Source organism: Hermetia illucens, chromosome 5 (assembly GCF_905115235.1).
Source record: "Hermetia illucens chromosome 5, iHerIll2.2.curated.20191125, whole genome shotgun sequence".
NCBI lineage: Eukaryota > Metazoa > Arthropoda > Insecta > Diptera > Stratiomyidae > Hermetia > Hermetia illucens.
The window spans coordinates 47782757-47801857 of NC_051853.1; the positions used below are offsets into that span (position 1 = coordinate 47782757).

The 19101-nt window shown below is 39.8% G+C and overlaps 1 protein-coding gene across 9 annotated transcripts in view; it reads right to left on the reverse strand.

Moving 5' to 3' along the window:
* LOC119656554 (mannosyl-oligosaccharide alpha-1,2-mannosidase IA) overlaps positions 1 to 19101 on the reverse strand; it is a 155835-nt gene that overhangs the window by 18658 nt on the left and 118076 nt on the right. The window lies entirely within an intron of this gene.

The following is a 19101-nucleotide window of genomic DNA, read 5'->3' on the forward strand; positions in this document are numbered from 1 at the left end:
ATATTGACCACTTGGCTCTAAACTCAATAATGAATTGCGAATCGATGGACGATTCTCCCCAGCTCCAATGTGTGCTACCTCATCACGGGGTCTTATCTTTTTTTCAACCAGAATTCTGACTAATATTCACACCAGATAGCAGATCTTGGACAGCATCTAAATGCATAACACAAAACAAGATTTTGTAAACATTCTGTGTCTTTTATAATTGCTGATTGAAGTATATTTTCAACGCAGTAGAATTTTTTAATTAGTGCTTTCCAAGGCAGGCTACGATCATTTTTGCTTTCTTGGAGCAATTAAATTTTTGGTTGGCATACTTTTTATATGGATGGAATGTTTGGCAAATACATGGGGAACAGATGATGTCACATATCGTTACAAAAGCAACTAACTTCAAAGTCGAAAACGCTTTTTTATTAAGACCAAATTGCTCCTAACAATTAGAACAATTTAATAATTCCACGCGTAAGATTCCGAGACTCGTTGTAGTTGTAACGCTTTTATCTTTTATGATTTATTATTGAATAGTTATTTGGTTGAAAGAATGCGGGTTACCCGTTTGCCTGAATTTTTGAGTACCCTTACATTGTATGCTTTTTTAAAAACGAAAATCCCGTGCCCTCGCAATAATCTAAACTGATACTTTAAGATACAGTGGTCTTCAAAGATTCGAAGATGGTTCAATCTGTGAAGTTCCAAGTTTGTAACAACAACAAAAGGAAAGCAATTTCGTTAAAAGCGACCGGAATATTTATCCAAGAGAAAAGGAAGATGCTGTGAATGAATCAGGACACCTCTTAGTGTGTGATTAGTTTGGGAGCTTATTGCATACAACTACTTTGACCATATTTTCGCGGATTTAATTATGACTTTCAAAACTCCCATTTCCGGTCAAACTTTTTCATTAGTTTGTTCTATTCCAAGTAATAGACTCAATTGACGGATGATGTAGCTTGCATGATTTATAATCCTATTTTCATCCATTTACAAGGATGTAAACATACTCCTTCAATACACGTCGACATTGACGGATAGTCTGAACATGAATGGAAGAACTAAAGCTCCATTAAACGGCACAAAGGTGAAATCAGAGTTGACAACGGCAGCGTAAATTAATCCTCGTCTGGGCATTTAGAAAGGAGAGCACGACAAAGAGAAGCTAATGAGGGAAATGGTCGTGAAATATATAATAGAATACAGAATTAAACCATAAACATACCATCCCACATACGAAACCTATTTAGTATATGTATGTACACAAACGCGTGCCTATTATTATCTCTCTATAAATTTCTATGGCCATGTTTGGCGAGTAAATATAGCTGAAGTATTGCGTTAAAAGGCTTTGACCTCCCTTAATTTTGGAATGTTCCTACTGTGTATCAGAACGAAAGGAATTGTTTACTTTCAACGATATATTCACGCTGGTTAAGTTAAATTGGGGACATTGGAGGAGTCGTTAGTACTTTTTAAGGTTTCGTGAAAAACAAAAACTTATTTCTCGGAAACGGTTATAGCGATAGACACCAAATTTGATGGAAAGTGAGAACTGTCAATGCTCACGGGTACTTCAAATTTAAAGGAGGGGTCCATGCAAAAGGGGTGTGTAATTTTTTTCACCAAATATAGCCATATGGGGTATCAAATGAAAGGTCTCGGTTATTACTTCTAGAAACCGGTCTTAGTTTTGACATTGTTGGAACGTCGGGGAGTGCAGGGTATCGAAACTGATCGTTTCTTTCACGGACCCATTCTAAGAAAATACCTAACCGAAAAATCTGAAAAAAATCAGGAGGCTGCCGTTATATGGTGTCTAGGGTCCGAAATACCCTCCATACCGATATTTACTCAAATAAAATTAATGATAGTATATGACTATAATTTTTGGTAATTGACTGCAAAATCCCCCGAGAATGTGTTTCAACTCCGTTTTCTGAGTAGTTTGCGCTACTTTTCCACTGCTCTAGGCTATATAGATCAAGGGCGACTGACTTGTTGACCATCGTGGAAGATTGGGTTCCACTGCACGACATCACGTCTAATGGAGTTATCGTCCTTATACAATGTGTGACCCATCGATTGCCACTTCCAGTTTCCGATCAACACTTAAACTTTCGAATAACAGGGTTGGTGCTGTTTCCACATAGCAGCACAGGGAGAAAGTGTTCTGGAACATCCTCATCTTGATGTTGTGTTGAGATACCTGGATTTTCAAATTTTGTACAAAACAGCGAAGGCGTATTTAGTATTGTTAATAAATCGAGCGACATCAAGAGTTACCCTCCCATCGATGGAAATAACGCTAGATATAGGAAATGTTCGTACTCTTCGATTCTCTGTTCGTTAATGGAAACAGGCAACCTTAAAGTAGGATAAATCGAATCTGAAATTTTTCTTGGCGATACTATATGTGTATAGCAATCCTGTACGTGATTTATTGTACCAAATATCTTCCTCTAACCGTTTACCTTAGCACCTTCCCAAAGTCCGATAGAAAAATATCTTCTATCCATCTTCGCTTAATATCGCTTATTATCTGACTAATAGTATGAAATTCAATTCAACAGAAAATAAGAAAATCTGAAACTTAAACTACTCTTAACTCCTGTTATGCATTCAACAGGTTCATTATTGCAATCACATCTTAAAAAGATTAGAAAATTCGTCTCTAGGCTATTTGATTTTGCTTGGTTAGATTAGCCATGGTCTGATCTTTTCGAATTCGAAAGGTTCAAGTGAATTTGTACCTCTCCATGCCACTTCATACGAAACATTTCATTGGATTACTGTCAAATTAAATGGACCCATCATTTTAAAACGCATTCACGCATAACGTACATGCGCCGACTGAAGAAAAAGATGACGTAATTAATGGACGCAACAGTCTAAAAAGACGTCACAGTCGGTTGCAAGGAGAAACATAGAAGAACAACCGGAAGACATAGTCTCCATGACATGTAGAATGACAACAGCCAGAGTATCACCAAACAAACAAAAACAACCTGCCAGTAACAGAAGACTAGTTAGAAAACCGGCGTACTTCTTCCCACACAACAGCCAAAAGAAACATTATAAATTCTGAATTAAATGAATTAAAAAAAAATCCCCTGTAAAAGGAAGAATTCGGAAACCGGAAGCTCGCTCTTCAAGTATGAAAGGTTTTGTTGACGCTTAATATAAAAATACTTGGCTAGACGATGATTCTATTTATATAAAGCTCGTAGTGTATATACTTTGAATAAACCCAATGCGAAAGGGGCAAATTGGATCTACAATAAATTTGCTAATAATGGTAGGATTTCCACCAAACTCCGCCATGCTATTAACATAGTATGCTGGTCCCAAGCCCAGGTAAAGGAGGAGGGTTTGAGGCAACGTACTCTGTACTATCCTCAGTAAAACAAAAATATGATAAAATGCTGAGATCAGGGAAAGAGATAAATAGAGTATAGTTGGATTTATTCTACTATGCAAAATCCTACCTGATCTCTCTTGGTGACAGGCCCCGCGACAGGTCGACCAAGAAAATGCATAGAATGTCGCTACAAACATGATGATCGGATTAAGTCAGAGGCCTCGGAGAAATGCTAGGGTGTCCACCTCAGTCGACGCGGCAGGACGGGCCCCGGTCCTGTCGAGAAATGGGCAAGGGTTCTTGACGCATGGACGGCGTCAGGACGTAAGCAAGTTAGTCCGCACACAACGAACAAAACAAATACGTGTCTGCACGCTAAATGTTGGTACCCTAACTGGAAAGACCGAGGAACTCGCAAGAGCCCTTCGGAAAAGGTGCATTGACATCTGCGCTCTGCAAGAAACCCGATGGTCTGGTGCCAAAAGCTGCGACATTGAACGCGAACGCGGTAAAAATGGCTACAAACTTCTCTATTTTGGTAACCCACACACTCAATATGGTGTTGGCATTGCCATCTCAGAGGGTTTCCGTGATGCCATTAAAGAAGTCGAACGATTTGATGATCGGCTGATGAAGCTCACCATTATATCAGCTGATCGCACTATTCACTTCTTCACCGCGTATGCACCACAGACAGGTCGACCTGATGCCGAGAAAGATGCCTTCTGGCAACTTCTCGATGAAAAGACTTGTCACGTGCCTGCTGATGATTACATAATCATTGGCAGGCAGACGGTAGCAGGTGCCATGGGGGAAAGGGGTTCGGAGCGCGCAATGAAGGTGGCGAACGTATAATCGATTTTGCGGACACCCATGACCTTGTACTTATGAATACATGGTTCATCAAACGATTGTCTCATCTTCCCACATTTTATAGTGGGAACAATAAAACGCAAATCGACTATATTCTCATAAGACGCCAACATTTTACCACTGTCACTGATTGCAAAGTCGTTCCCTATGAGACCATCGCACCTCAACATCCGCCGTTGATTGCTGTCCTGCGAATTAAGCCACCGATAAAACGGCGTGAGGAACGCACTGGCCCGCCGCGCATCAAATGGTGGCGATTTGGTGAGAAGAACGAAGAAACGGTCTCACTCATACGATTGCCAACCATTACGAATGTGGAAGAATCATGGAACCAAATGAAAGACACGATCCACAAAGCGGCCTCTGCAACCCTCGGGGTCACCAAGCCGGGTAAGCGGTACATCAACCGAGATACTTGGCTTTGGAATGATGATGTTGAAATGAAGGTCCGTGAAAAGAAACGCCTCTACCACAAATTTCTCGACGATAAAACGCCTGCTAATTGGCAAATTTATAAGAATGCCAACCGGGAAGCAAAGAAAGCGGTCGCTGTCACCCGAGCGAACCATTTCAAAAATCTTTACGATAAACTGGACACTCGGGATGGCGAGAGAGATCTGTACCGACTTGCTAAAAGCCGTGATGAACGCACACAGGATATCGAACACTTCTGTTGTGTTAATGACAAGAACGGTACTTTGCTTACTGATCGTCGAGCCGCGACGGATAGATGGCGAGAATACTTCGAGCAGATTTCAACTGAAGAATTTGCTCATCCTCCACTTCCACAATCATTGCCGACATTTGGAGCAGTTCCACCAGTCAGCGCAACTGAAGTCGAGGAGGTAATAAAACAAATGAAATCGGAGAAAGCAACAGGACCTGACGACATCGCATCTGAGCTCTGGAAAGCAAAGAGCTGGGACCCAACACCGTGGCTCAGTGAATTCTTTAACCGGGTTATTCAGGAAGGAAGAACACCATCTGACTGGCAAGAAAGTACCAATGTTCCAATATGGAAAAAGAAAGGTAGCCCAGCAGAATGTTCAAATTACCGTCCGATCCGGTTACTTTCCCATACCATGAAGATTTTTGAACGCATTCTTGACAACCGTATTCGCGAAATCGTTGAAATAACCGTGAATCAAGCCGGATTTGTCAAGAACTGCGGAACTACTGACGCAATACACACTGCGCGGTTACTCATGGAGAAACACCGTGAGAAGCATCGCCCTCTTTACATTGTCTTTCTGGATCTTGAGAAAGCGTTTGACCGTGTGCCACACGAACTCATCTGGTATGCTTTACGACAACACTTCGTGCCAGAAGAACTCGTGCGCTGGGTTCAATTGCTGTACCACGATCCGAAAAGTAAAGTTCGAAGTATGGCGGGTGTATCAAAACCGCTTCGTGTCTCTGTTGGAGTTCATCAAGGAAGTGCCCTCTCACCACTCCTCTTTGTCCTTGTTATGGACACCGTCACACGGGATATCCAACGTCCAGCGCCCTACACACTGCTTTATGCAGATGATGTTTTCCTAGCATCTGATAGCAAAAATGATCTCGAGCAACTTGTTCAAAAATGGAATGATCGCCTCATGCAACACGGTCTCAGATTGAATTTAAACAAAACTGAATTTTTGACGACCGATCCCCATGAAACAGACACAATCACTGTCAGCGGCAGTGATCTGCCCAGAACTGAGCGATTTAAATACCTCGGGTCAACGCTATCAGCCAATGGAGAGCTGCGTTATGAAATTGCTTCACGCATTAACGCAACCTGGATGAAGTGGCGTTCCACAACTGGTGTCCTTTGTGATCGACGTATCAACGAACGTCTCAAATCTAAAATTTACCGCAATGTCGTCCGTCCAGTCGCTCCTATGGTTCTGAGTGTTGGCCGACCATAAAAGACAATGAACGGCGTCTTGCGGTAATGGAGACGAAGATGCTACGTTGGACTAGTGGCGTCACACGTTTAGATCACATCCGAAATGAGGATATCCGCGATCGTTATGGGGTTGCACCGATCGTGGAAAAGTTGCGAGAGAGGCGTCTTTGATGGTATGGTCACGCAATTCGTGCAAACGAGAATTCACTTGCCAAGATTGGTCTGAACATCGAAGTCGATGGTAAACGACCAAAAGGCAGACCTAAGCAACGGTGGCTTGATACGCTGGACGGGGATTTGAAAGCCTCGAGAATGCACCCAGATCAGGCATTCGATAGAGCCAAATGGCGAAGCCGATCACGACGAGCCGACCCCGCTTGTGAACGGGACAAAGGCTGAAGAAAAAGAAGGTAGGATTTCCACCAAACTTTCCAGTATGATGCTCCCAATTAAAGTCTACCTCACTGCGACATTTTACGGATCTAGGATGAACTTAAAGGGGGTTTGCAATAAATTTGTAAAATATAATATACTATTACTGATTTTGTTTTAGCAGATATCCTAACGGAGGTATTTTTATGCCTAGATACCATGTGCAGGCACGACCATGATTTTGTTCTGATATTTAGGTTAGTTTTTGAAACGGGTCCTTGAAATAATTGACCCCTTGTGGTCCTCCGCATTCCTCCCCTTTGCAACCATAAAACTAACATCTGCTTCACAAAGTGCAAATTGATGCCCCACATGGTTATATTCTGTGAAACGAACAATGTGCACTCATCTTTTACTAATATGGGAACCATTTTTCCTTAAGTACAACATGCAACAATGTAATTCATCACGTGTGTAAGCGTTTCCACTATGCCACTAAATCTATAGTCGTATCTGAGGAAAGTTGGTTTGACAGATAGGCAAAAAAGCAGACAGACAGACAGAGAGGCAGACAGACAATGAATTGATTTTAATAAGGTATTACAGTAGAATTCCAATAATTCGTATCGTTAAGGGACTTCCGATTTGGTACGAAATATCGGCATTATCAATTACCGGAAGTGCAAAATAAAGAAAATTAAATCTACGAACCGGCAAATTTGTATGAATTAGCCGGAAATACGAATAATCGATCCAATACGTCAAAAATAGAAAATATTCGACGAAGTGGAATCAACTATTAAGGCCCAAAAAATAGATAAAGCGGCAAACATTGAAAATTCCAGGAAAACTTGTATTTTATCCAAAAGTAGGATTTTTGGACCGAAAAAAGTAGGAAACAATTCCTCTTTAGTTGTTCGGGTCTGCTATCTCATGATTCTTCATTGCAAAATAAAATCATCTTTGGTTCGGTTAGTTAAATTTGTGCTAGGCGGTTTTCGTCTCAATATCATTTGCCTTTACGCATTACGCATTTACGAATGAATATGAGGGCAATCAACATCTGGCGACCACTGATATTTGAAATAATTAAAACTTGCTTTTTTCTATTCGCTAGGGATATTCGTCACTACTTCATCAGTGAGCACTGAAGGGAAATAGTGCTTCCTGAAATATCGGAATTCACAAGACCAATAAATATCACTAGCAAATAGAAAAAAGCAAGTCTTAATTACACTTAGACCACTGAGTTACGATGCTTCCAGGGCAGATATTAGGTAGCAACTGAGGAGTTGTGAACTGGACAAGACATTTTTAAAAAACTGACTCGATAGCACAGACACCATGGGGCGGGGTTCCTACGCCCTACACATGCAGTTAGGTCCATAACATTTTTCGCAGCTAAGCAGTGAATGCCAGTTCCCATTTCATTTTGTGTATTTTGTGAAACACACCTCGCCATTTGCATCAACACTTACAAGTAAATAAACCTGGTTTGGAAGAACCCCATTTCTTCCATAAACCGTGTACTTGAAAAGTATGCACACTAGAAAAATATCTTGGTAAGTGTGACGGTGCGGTGGCCGAATTGGTTGAGTGTCGATTTTGCAGTCCTAAGTATAAAACCCAATTTGACATGAATGCGATGATCCTCTAAAATCTCTGCCCAAATTCTAACCAATCACGCTCTATAAAATTCCCTCATCTTATACACTCCATTAAGGACTTACTCTCCGATCAGATTCAACTGAATTCACATTTAAATTAAGTAGTATTAGCAAACTTGGTCTCAACTGTCTTCGAAAAAACGAAGGGAACGAGCCCCAATATCACTAGAAATCTATGATACTCCCATTTCTCTTTTAAAAGGAGAACGAAAACCGATCCATATTTTCAGTCAACTTCTTTATGATTTCTGCCGAAGGAGTCGTATCGACGCTGCTCCAAATAAATAGCTTATTAGAACATTCTGGTTAAAGGTTAGTCGCATAGTCGTAGAAAGAACATTACATGCTTTGCAAGTGATATGCTTTCAATAGCGGAACAAACACAAAGAAAAATGTAACCAGTTATAATCGGTGCCAGATTTCGAACTTGGAGTACGAGAGCAAGATGTTTACTAACTAACTCGGGCATTGAACCTTCAACTATTTTAAGCCCATTCAAAGTCGAATCAGTGTGACTTTAAATTGAATAAATCAAACAAAAGGTATATTTTTACTTTCGTTAATATAATTTTATTAGATTGCCAGTTCGCTTTCCCCCTTAAACGCTGGATATGATTTCGTCGTCGTCCTATATTTCCTAACTGTTCTATGACATGTAACCCCAGGACAACCCTCTCACCTTGTTGGAATTGGATTATTTTCATGCCATCATGGGACTTTTTAAACAATTATGTTGAATAACAATTCTTCTCATGAGTTTGAAATTTTCTAATAGTTTTAAATAAAAATCTCAAGAGCGTCTCGTGTGTAGAGGCGCACACTATATACATCAAACTTTCATTAAGTTGATTGACTAATTCGTTAACTAATTGGAAATTGCGCATATCATTTCCCATACGTAGTAATATTGCCAAAAACCAGGTTCGATCTAGCACCGAGTACTTTGGTAGTTCCATTGGCAGAGAAGTATATCCAATATTTCATAACAAATATCTAACAAATAGTAACAATCCAATAAAATAAAATATTATTCTTTCATCAATTTCAGTACAGATTTTTCAAACCATTCAATTGGGGACAAATTAATCGTGAGGCGTCAAAAGTGGTTACGCAATTTTATGATACTAGTGTAGCTATTCTTTATGAAATGTATATTTTCATTAGAATGAATATGGGAACCGTATTTTTTGCACAGTTTTTTTTGTGACATATCTTAGTACCTAAGAAATCAATTTAGCTCAATGGTTGTCCCCAGTTCGTCTGTCTGGTTTGAATCACTTCGAAAAAAACTAAAGGTATATTTTTTGCATTTCTTTGAAACTATAGAGGATACTATAAATTAAATTATCAATTCGTCCGGCAGCCCGATAGGATCACCACCAATAATTAAAAAGTGATTCGCAATGCATAAACCAATGGTAACGAGTCTTTCTCGTTTTTGAATGACAAAATTCTTCAATGGATTTGACGATGTGAAAAGGGAACTATAATTCGTTTGGGGCGCTATATGCATATATCCTCCTATTGTTTCTTATTTTCAGTTTTAGTGTCACACCATCTAGTGATATTTTGTTATTTTAAGATTTGATCGCCAAGTCGTTCAGAGAGACTTTAGAAGACATCTTCAGTTGCATTCTCTGTTGGATAATTCCAGTAAATCAGCATCTACCGCTTCTACCACTGAATATTTACAGGCTCCCCGATATACCGAATCGGTCTTCGTAAAAATCCAAAACCCACAAACAAAGCAAATATCGTGAAATGGATTTAAACTTACAAAAACTAGCCGACGCTGTACAGAATATTGCTAGTCTGGAGAACGATTACACCAAATTGCACTCCACTATTAAATAAATGGCTGCGGCAATTCCTAACTTTCGGCAGATACATATTGATACAGATAATCTGTTAGTGGTGGAAGCATCCACACCAAAAGTGTAAACCAGTAAGGATCGATACATCACGATCACAGGCACGAACGAAGTCTAAAGTTAGCTCCCAAGTCAAATTGATTCTAAACGTTATCAACCGAAACAAAAAACCGCGAAACCCACATAATGTGTTATAGGAGCTGTGACTGGTTAGTACACTAAATCAAGCATTAAAAATCCACATAACTGAAAAGTTCTGATACAATCCCACATCCGCCAATAATCTGGACATCCTACTAAGTAGCTTTGTAGTGATGAAGGGAGTAAGTTGCTCCCGAAATATATATACATAATAAAATAAAATTGTAGTTTGGAGTAAGCTACTGGTCTATCAATTTTAGACTTAACTACAAATAGAAAACAATATCTTACATCCTAGAACCTGGACATATCAAAACACATTTGAGGTTAGACAATTGAGTAATGAGATTGATTCCGTATATTTAAAAATTATTCTACAACTCTGCCACCCCCTTCAAAGTAGTCCCCTTGGGGAGCTATACAGTGTTTTCCACTCTTCGTAACATTTCCGGAACGCTTCTACTGGGATGTCCGTGACTACCCTCATCGCGGCCGCTTGGCTGTCGTTATTAACTCAAAATGGGTTCCTTTGAGTACCGATTTTGTTCTAGGGAACAAAAAAAAGTCACAGGGTGACATATCGGGCGAATAAGGCGGCTATTGCAACACGGCGATATCTTCAGAGGCTAAATACTGGGACACGCTGAGGGCGGTGTGGCACGGCGCGTTGTTATGATGAAGAATCTAATTGCGAGCGATGCCTGGGCGCACCCTGTTGACTCGTTTTCGCAATTGTTCGAGTATTTGGGGATAGTAGACATGATTTACGGTTTGCCCCGGTGGAACAAATTCATTGTGGACGATTCCCCGGCTATCAAAAAAGGTAATAATCATCGCTTTCACCTTCGGCTTGCTCACTCCAATTTTTTTCGGGCAGGGAGCTTGCGGAGACAACTGCTGTGAGCTTGCCGTTTGATTGGCACCGTATTGGAAAAACCAACTGTCATCGCCTGTAATAGCTCGATCAAGCAGCGTGGGATCGTTTTGCACTTGTTCTAAATAGTCTTCTGCGACGGTCATTCGATGCTGCTTTTGCTCCTGAGAAAGGTTCTTTGGAACCATCTCCGCGCACAACTTTTTCATCCCGAAATCGCCTGTTAAAATTTGTTTGACTGTTTCACAGTTCATACCCAGTTCTGAGGCCAACATCCGAACTGTTAAACGCCGATCTTTACGCCATTGAAACATTTGGGCACGACTAAGAGCACTATCACCATGCACTTTTACAAGCGCACGTTTCCGAAGCTGTTTCGCGCAACCTGCCGCAAATTTTTATTGCAACGCGTTGCTCCAGATTTCGTTCCTACATTTTCGAGCACCACCAACACACGTCTACTCAAAACGACACAGCAGGCTAACTAAATAAGTTAGAGCGATGGTGAATATATCAATGGAGAGGAGAAGGACGCCGGAGAAGGGGAAGGGAATTTGAAAGTTGCAGGTTTACCACAAGCGCGGCAATAAATTCAGTCTCATTATTTAATTCTCTAACCTCGTACATAGCTTATTTACGGCGATTTACATAAGAAAAAAGAATTTCAAGTAAAAATGATCCCCAGCGAAGAAATGCAGTAACTATGGAGACAATCTCGCAGCAAATTTCAAGGGCCGTCCTGTATACACTGACATTTGGCAAACCCTCATTCCACTACTTAGGTCGTAAGTAAGCATATCTAGTTAATAGCAGTTTCTATTCAAGCGTAGCAAATGTACAGCAACCTCCCTTTACTGCTCAACAAGAGACTTTGCTGACATTGTAAAAAGGCTCTTTGCAGCATCATCATCATCAACGGCGCAACAACCGTTATCCGGTCTAGGCCTGCCTTAATAAAGAACTCCAGATACCCCGGTTTTGCGCCGAGATCAACGGTAGGGTTAACTCTTCGAAGAATTTCGTAGACTATGTTGCACGGATTCCAAAATATCTTTTTAAAAGCTTTACTATAAAAATTATTTTGTATAGATGCCTTATCCTTAAATTTCTGCTGAATTCTGCGAAGAATTCGGCCATACAGTCGAAAAGTAGATGCAGATCGACATGATGATTGCTGAAAAAAATGTCTTACAGCAGCCACATTTTCTAGCTCAGTTACAATTCGAACACTCACGTAAAAAGTATTCTCTTTTCAGTTGTGGGATGGATCTCGTCGACGAAGCGCGGAATGAATGCGTAAGGCATATTACATTGGGGTCTGCAATTGGCAATTTAAAAAAAAAATCGTCACTACAAAAGCATGGTGTTTTGTTGAAAATATCAAAGAAGTCGAAAACCGGAAGCTCGGCGTTTCAGGTATGAAAGGTTTTGTTGATCTTCCATGTAAGAATATTTGAATACATGACGGTTCCATTTATACATAGCCGGTAGTGTATTCACTTTGAATCATTATCGACAACGGTGCATCAACCGATATCCGGTCTAGGCCTGCCTTAATAAGGAACTCCAGACATCCCGATTTTGCGCCGAGGTCCATCAATTCGATATCCCTAAAAGCTGTCTGGCGTCCTGACCTACGCCATCGCTCCATCTCAGGCAGGGTCTGCCTCGGGTTCTTTTGCTACCATAGATATTGTCCTTATAGACTTTCCGGGCTGAATCATCCTCATCCATACGGATTAAGTGACGCGCCCACCGCAATCTATTGAGCCGGATTTTATCCACAACCTGACGGTCACGGTACCGCTCATAGATTTCATCGTTATGTAGGCCACGGAATTCACTTTGAATACATACGATATTTAATTCGATTTGTTACTGCCATTTTATTTTTAGGGAGCAGAAAGTTAACACGAAAGAGGCATCTTTGATTTACTATAACTTTGTTAGTAATAATAGGATTTCCACCAAAGTTTCCAGTATGATGCGTATTAAATTTATTTGAGCAGATATAATAACGGAGAGTATTTCTAAGCCTAGATACCACGTACATGAAGCACCATAATCTTTTTGAAATTTTTCGGTAGGTAGTTTCTGAGAACGGGTTCCTGATATAATTGAGCCCTATAGAACAACCAATGGTGAAAGGGTTTTGCCGAGAAAATATCATCCATAAACTATGAAGTTTATTTGCTGAATTAATTGCTCTTTGTACACACAGATATTATCTAGGAGTCCATCTCGACACCATATTAATGTGGAAGCACCATATTTAGCAACAATATCAGATTGCTCTGCTGTATTACTGCGATAGGTAAGACCTCGGCATTTTCATCACAATGGATTCATTGGGTGTATAATAATAATAATCGTTGGCACAACAATCCATATTGGATCAGGGCCTTGAAGTGTGTTAGAGCACTTCATTCAAGACCGTAACGGTACACTAGGAGGCAATGTGGTCAGCATTGCGCTCGCCCGAGATTATTACCCTGATTTGACTCAGGTACTAATTCACAGCTGAGTCGACTGGTATCCGACGTCAAATCACGATACAAATTCTACTGTCACCAGTGAGATTTTTCCGTACGACAGCCTTGTGCTCTAACCACTCAGCTATCCGGACACACTTTTTCGTGTTAATGACACTATCCAATTAAAGACAATTATAGAGACATCAAAGGCAAATCCACAGAAACTACTCTCTACGAGGTAATTAGCACGGTTGAGATGTCGATACAGTACAAGCATTATGCTCTAGCTGAGGAAACATTCAACAACGTTAATTTCGACGCTATCAAGGAAGTATAGGATCGAAGCGGTATTTTACATATTGTATAATGTCCATGTCCATATCCATATAATTCTGTCTGATCTGGGAAGTAACCACTTGACCAGAGTCTGGTGCTCGAGACTGAACTTTGTAAACGGAAGGCGCAGACTTAAAGGCTCGGTTGTGTAAGTATTACTGACGCCGACTGAGACACTCGAAGTTATCATAAATCCGCCTTCCATTCATTTGGAAGTGAAACATAAAGCAGCTAAAAACGTAAATAGACTCGATATCATTCGCGCCTGGAAAGGCGACTCATCTGGATATTCCTTGACAAACATCAGATGACTGTGATGCCTGCCGATCAAATCATATGGTTTCCAGATTCGTCTTTCACTAAAAGTCACCGTTATCACTAAAAGTGAAGAATGGTCGATAAATGGACACGAGTCTTTTGGGATTATAGAGTTCCAAATCTTCACCGACGGGTCATCATGAAAGATGGATTGAGCGCAGGCATGTTCTCGTGAAATCCGAATATGGAACAGGTTCGACTCCTCAGAAAAATGACGACCATATTCCAGGCGGAGATATATGCCATTTCATTAGAAGTAGAAAAATGCATACAACATAAATGGTGGGGTCGCACCATTCGAATCTGTTCCGACAGTCGGGTAGCGTTATCAGCATTAAATAGCAACAACATATCAAACCAGTTGATGTGGAGTTGGCACCAGTTGTTGCTGAAAACTGCTGCTGCAAAATAAACAAAAGATTCCTGATGTCGGTGCCAAGGCACTCAAACATCACTGATAATGAGGAAACTGATAGGCTTGCTCACCAAGGGTCTGGATTCACAATGGTGGGGGCACAGCCAGCTTTTGACATCCGGCTATCCACTGTGAGTCTACTCTGAAGGATGAAATGGAAACTTTTATGAAAGAATCCGGGGCCGCTAGAGCGGCATTTTTATTGTCCCTTAAGAAGTGAGTCATGAAAATCCTAGTAGGACCTGGGATATTGGTACTTAAACTACCTTAGAGAGAAAATGGAGGTGGTGGTTTTGCTATAACCAGCCAATGAGAGGAGGAGAGGGAGACACCTTAAGGTAAGATTTTCTTCAACGAAGAATCTGCGTACTCTCTGCCTCTGGAGAATATTCTCAGAATTGCGGAAGGCTTTTGAATGGGGGATTTTTGGGGATAGTTTAATAGGGCTAACAAAGACTTGAATGTTCGAAGCAGCGGCTCACTCCACTAAACTAAATACACAAATATGTTCCAAAAATTTGAAATTTCTTTTGATGTCAATAATAAATCTCCAAAAGTGTCGCATTGAACTGTTAATGATTCCTGAAAATTATATTATGACATATTTTTAATGGATCTAAGATATGGAAATGTTGGAAATATTTGACTGAGGGAATAGTTTAACAAAATTATATGTATATATACTACAAGTATGAAACGCTCAGGGCGCTTAGGAAAATTGAGGTATTGAAACAACATCAACAAAATGTACAGAAGCCTTTGAAGAATCTCTAATAACTAGGAAACTATGAAAATTGCTCAGAGAAGATACGTATTTTCGAAAATTTCCACAGAACTTTCCTAATTATTGAGAAAGTTTGGAAAGTGGAAAAATTTCTTCTGTTAAAAATGTTATAATAAGCTTTCTGCTGCTAATTAAGCATTATTCGTTGTTTGCTGGGAATTAATATTCTGATAGCGCATGCATAATAGTTAATTGCAGTATTTTATTTGCAACAAAAAGTCAGGAACAATTACGAAAACGACCTGTTTATATCATATGACCGGATAGCAAATGTTTATCTTAGTTGAAATTGTAGAAGTCGATTAGCAGAACAGCAACAACAACATCAGTAATTATAATAAGGGGAATTACTTGCAGCACTTTGAAAAAAAAAAGTGATTCACTTCACTCACTAATTTATCCATGTACTCAGTGGAAATGATGTTTTTTCAACTGAAATTATAGATACATCTTTTTCCGTAGTACAGATGAACACTGGAAAATATGATATTAAGCTAACGAACATGATTTTTGTTGACATCACATCTGAGAAGCAATTGTCTTTGAAAATATACATGGAATGGTTTCCAGGAGCCCTGATACAAATACAGCTAGTTCTTACTTCTAGTTACTTGTTGTGGGGAGACTTCTGGCGACAGAATGGACACTTCCAGAATGTTTGGCATTTAATCAAAAGTTTCAAAAACCCCTGGGTATTTTCTGATAGTTTAAAGAGCAACTTCATGAATTTTATGGTTGATATATAGTATATGGATTTGTTCATCAATGAATTATCCAAATTTGGTGATAATTCCATGGAACTAAGCCAGCAAAAAACAGGCGAGTTATAAATGCCAAAGTCAGAGTCGAGATAAAATATACAAATGCAAATATATAAACTGAAAAATATTTTCAAACAAAATGTAAACAAGTTGGGAAAGCGGACGCGTCACGTATAAAAGGCTTTGTGTTTCCCTTTGTGAGGAGCATACCGCAGTTCTCCGTTGATTGATAGCATTGACTCGAGATATTTAAATTGCTCAGTTCTGTTAGCTGCAGTAACCTGCCCAGAACTGAGTGAATTAAATATCTCGGGTCAATGCTATCGACCAATGGAGAACTGCATAATGCAATTATTTCACGCATTAATGCGACCTGGATGAAGTGGCATTCCACAACTGGTGTTCTTTGTGATCGACGTATCAATGAACGTTTCAAATCTAAAATTTACCGCAATGTCGTCCGTCTACCGCTCTCGATAGTTCGGAGTGGTGACCAACTATAAAAGACAATGAACGGCGTTTTGCGGTAATGGAGACGCAGATGTTGCATTGGACTGGTGGCGTGACACGTTTTGATTACATTCGAAATGAGGATATCCGCGATCGATATAGGGTTGCACCGATCGCGGAGGAACTCAGAGGAATTCGTCTTCGATGGTATCGTCACGTAATTCGCGTTAACGAGAATTCACTTATTAAAATTGCTCTGAACATCGAAGTCAATGATAAACGACCAGAGCCCAGCCGAAACAATGGTGGCTTGATACGCCGGATGGGCATTTAAAGGCCTCAAAATTGCATATATATCAGGCATTTGATAAAATGAAATGGCAAAACCGATCACGACGAGCCGACCCCGCTTGACAACGGGAAAGAGGCTGAAGAAAAAGAAGAAGATGTGAGAAGCGACGAGTGCATGACAGCTCCATGTCACATAGTTAAAAATTCCATTGCCCTCCAGTTTTTAGAAAGCGATTTAAAGAAATCATTTGATGGAAAGCCCTGTATTGACATTAGTCAACCACATACGCTTCACACTCTGAGTTTAATATTATTAGCAGAATTTAACCTACAACAGATACAAACAAGTCGGGAAACTGGAAGCTGGACGCTTCAGGTACGAAAGGTTTTGTGTATTTCTTAGTACGTAGCACGTAATATATCCATATATTATATGAGAATATCCACTTTCGGATGATATTGACATTCATAGTCTTGAATTTGCAAGGAAGCGACAAATTTGACGTATGATAACTTTGTTAATAATAGTGCTATTCCGACCAAACTTGGTGAAATCATGCTCAATGTTATACCCTATATTATTGCGAAATTTCATGGTGCCAACATGAACTTAAGGGGGGTTTTTCTGCCAATTACTAAAAATTATGGTAATATACTATTATTAACTTTATTTGTACAGATATCAGTATGGAAGGTATTTCGGAGCCTAGGCACCATATAGTGGCAGCCTCCTGATTTTTTTCAGATTTTTCGGTTGAGTAGTTTCTGAGAATGGCCCCCTTAAAGGAATGGTCACTTTCAACCCCCCGCACTCCCCACCTTTCCAACAAATGTCAAAACTAAGACCGGCTTCGAAAAGTACTAACCGAGACCTTTAATTTGATATCCCACATGAGTATATTTGGTGAAAAAAAAATTTACACCTCCCTTTTGCATGTATGGGGACCCCCCCCCTTAAATTCGGCGTAACAGGATGTAACTCACTGTATGCGTGAGCGTTCACAGTTCCCACCTTTCCACCAAATTTGGTGTCAATCGCTATAACCGTTTCCGAGAAAAATGCGTGTGACGGACAGACAGACAGACAGACAGACGGTAAACCGATTTTAATAAGGTTTTGTGTTTACACAAAACCTTAAAAAGAGCTAAAGAGAAGTAGATTCTTCATGAATGGAATTCTAATATTTCATTCGACTGTCAATTATTCTCGCTAATTATGACGTCAGCATCTCATTTTAATGGCTTAGGCTGCGGTAAATTCGCAGGGAATTGATAAGTTTGAACTGCTATAACTTTGGCGTTAATGGCCAGATTTCCATGAAGTGAATCTGTATGCGAAATATGGTCCTCTATGCTGGCGCGAAATTTGGTAGGATGAATTAAAGGCCGGTTTTTACAGTAAATTTCTAAAAGTTGGTAATTTACTATTAGTAAGTTTATTTGACCAGATATGGGGATGAGACCTATTTTGAGGCCTAGATTTCATCTAAGCGCACCCACTTGATTTTTTCGGATTTTTGGGTTGGGTAGTTTCCGAAAATGAGTCCTGCCTCACTTTAAGTGCGTACATTTAGAGTCGTTACTCGCGCACTTTGTAATTCACGCCGTCAGTTTCGGAAAGTATTATACTAATCGAGACCTTTCATTTGATACCCTACATGACTATATCCGGTGAAATTTTTTTTTAATCCCCCCTTTCGACGTATGGGGAGCCTCCCTTTAAACTCCACCTAAATTTATGTCACTCGCTGTATGCGGTTTTGTTTTACACAAAACCTTAAAAAATTGGCTTTTTATTGAATTAGGCAAGTACTAAATTTCGGGGATCAACTGCTCCTTTATCAGAGAGAGAACACATTGATGAAAAGGCAGTTGGCTCCTGAAATACAGTAATTGAATAATTTCAATAAAAATGTTTAGCCAAGAATAGCCATTTTTTAAAAATTTTTCCTTTTGTAAAATCATTGGTCAACATACGTATATCCTCTGAATTTCAACCGTCTTTCAATCGCTTTCACTTTGAAAAGAACACTGGACATAGTAAAGACAATATAATGGTCGTTTTTATAGGAAAAACAATTCCTAGAGGATTTAATGGAAACTTTGTACTCGAGAGCAGCAATCTTTTCGTAGGAGACCTTTTCTTTTTAAAAAAAAAAGAAGTCACCTCAGGCGGTTTCAAAAGAGAATAAACAGGTTACGTATGACTCATTCATCGAAAT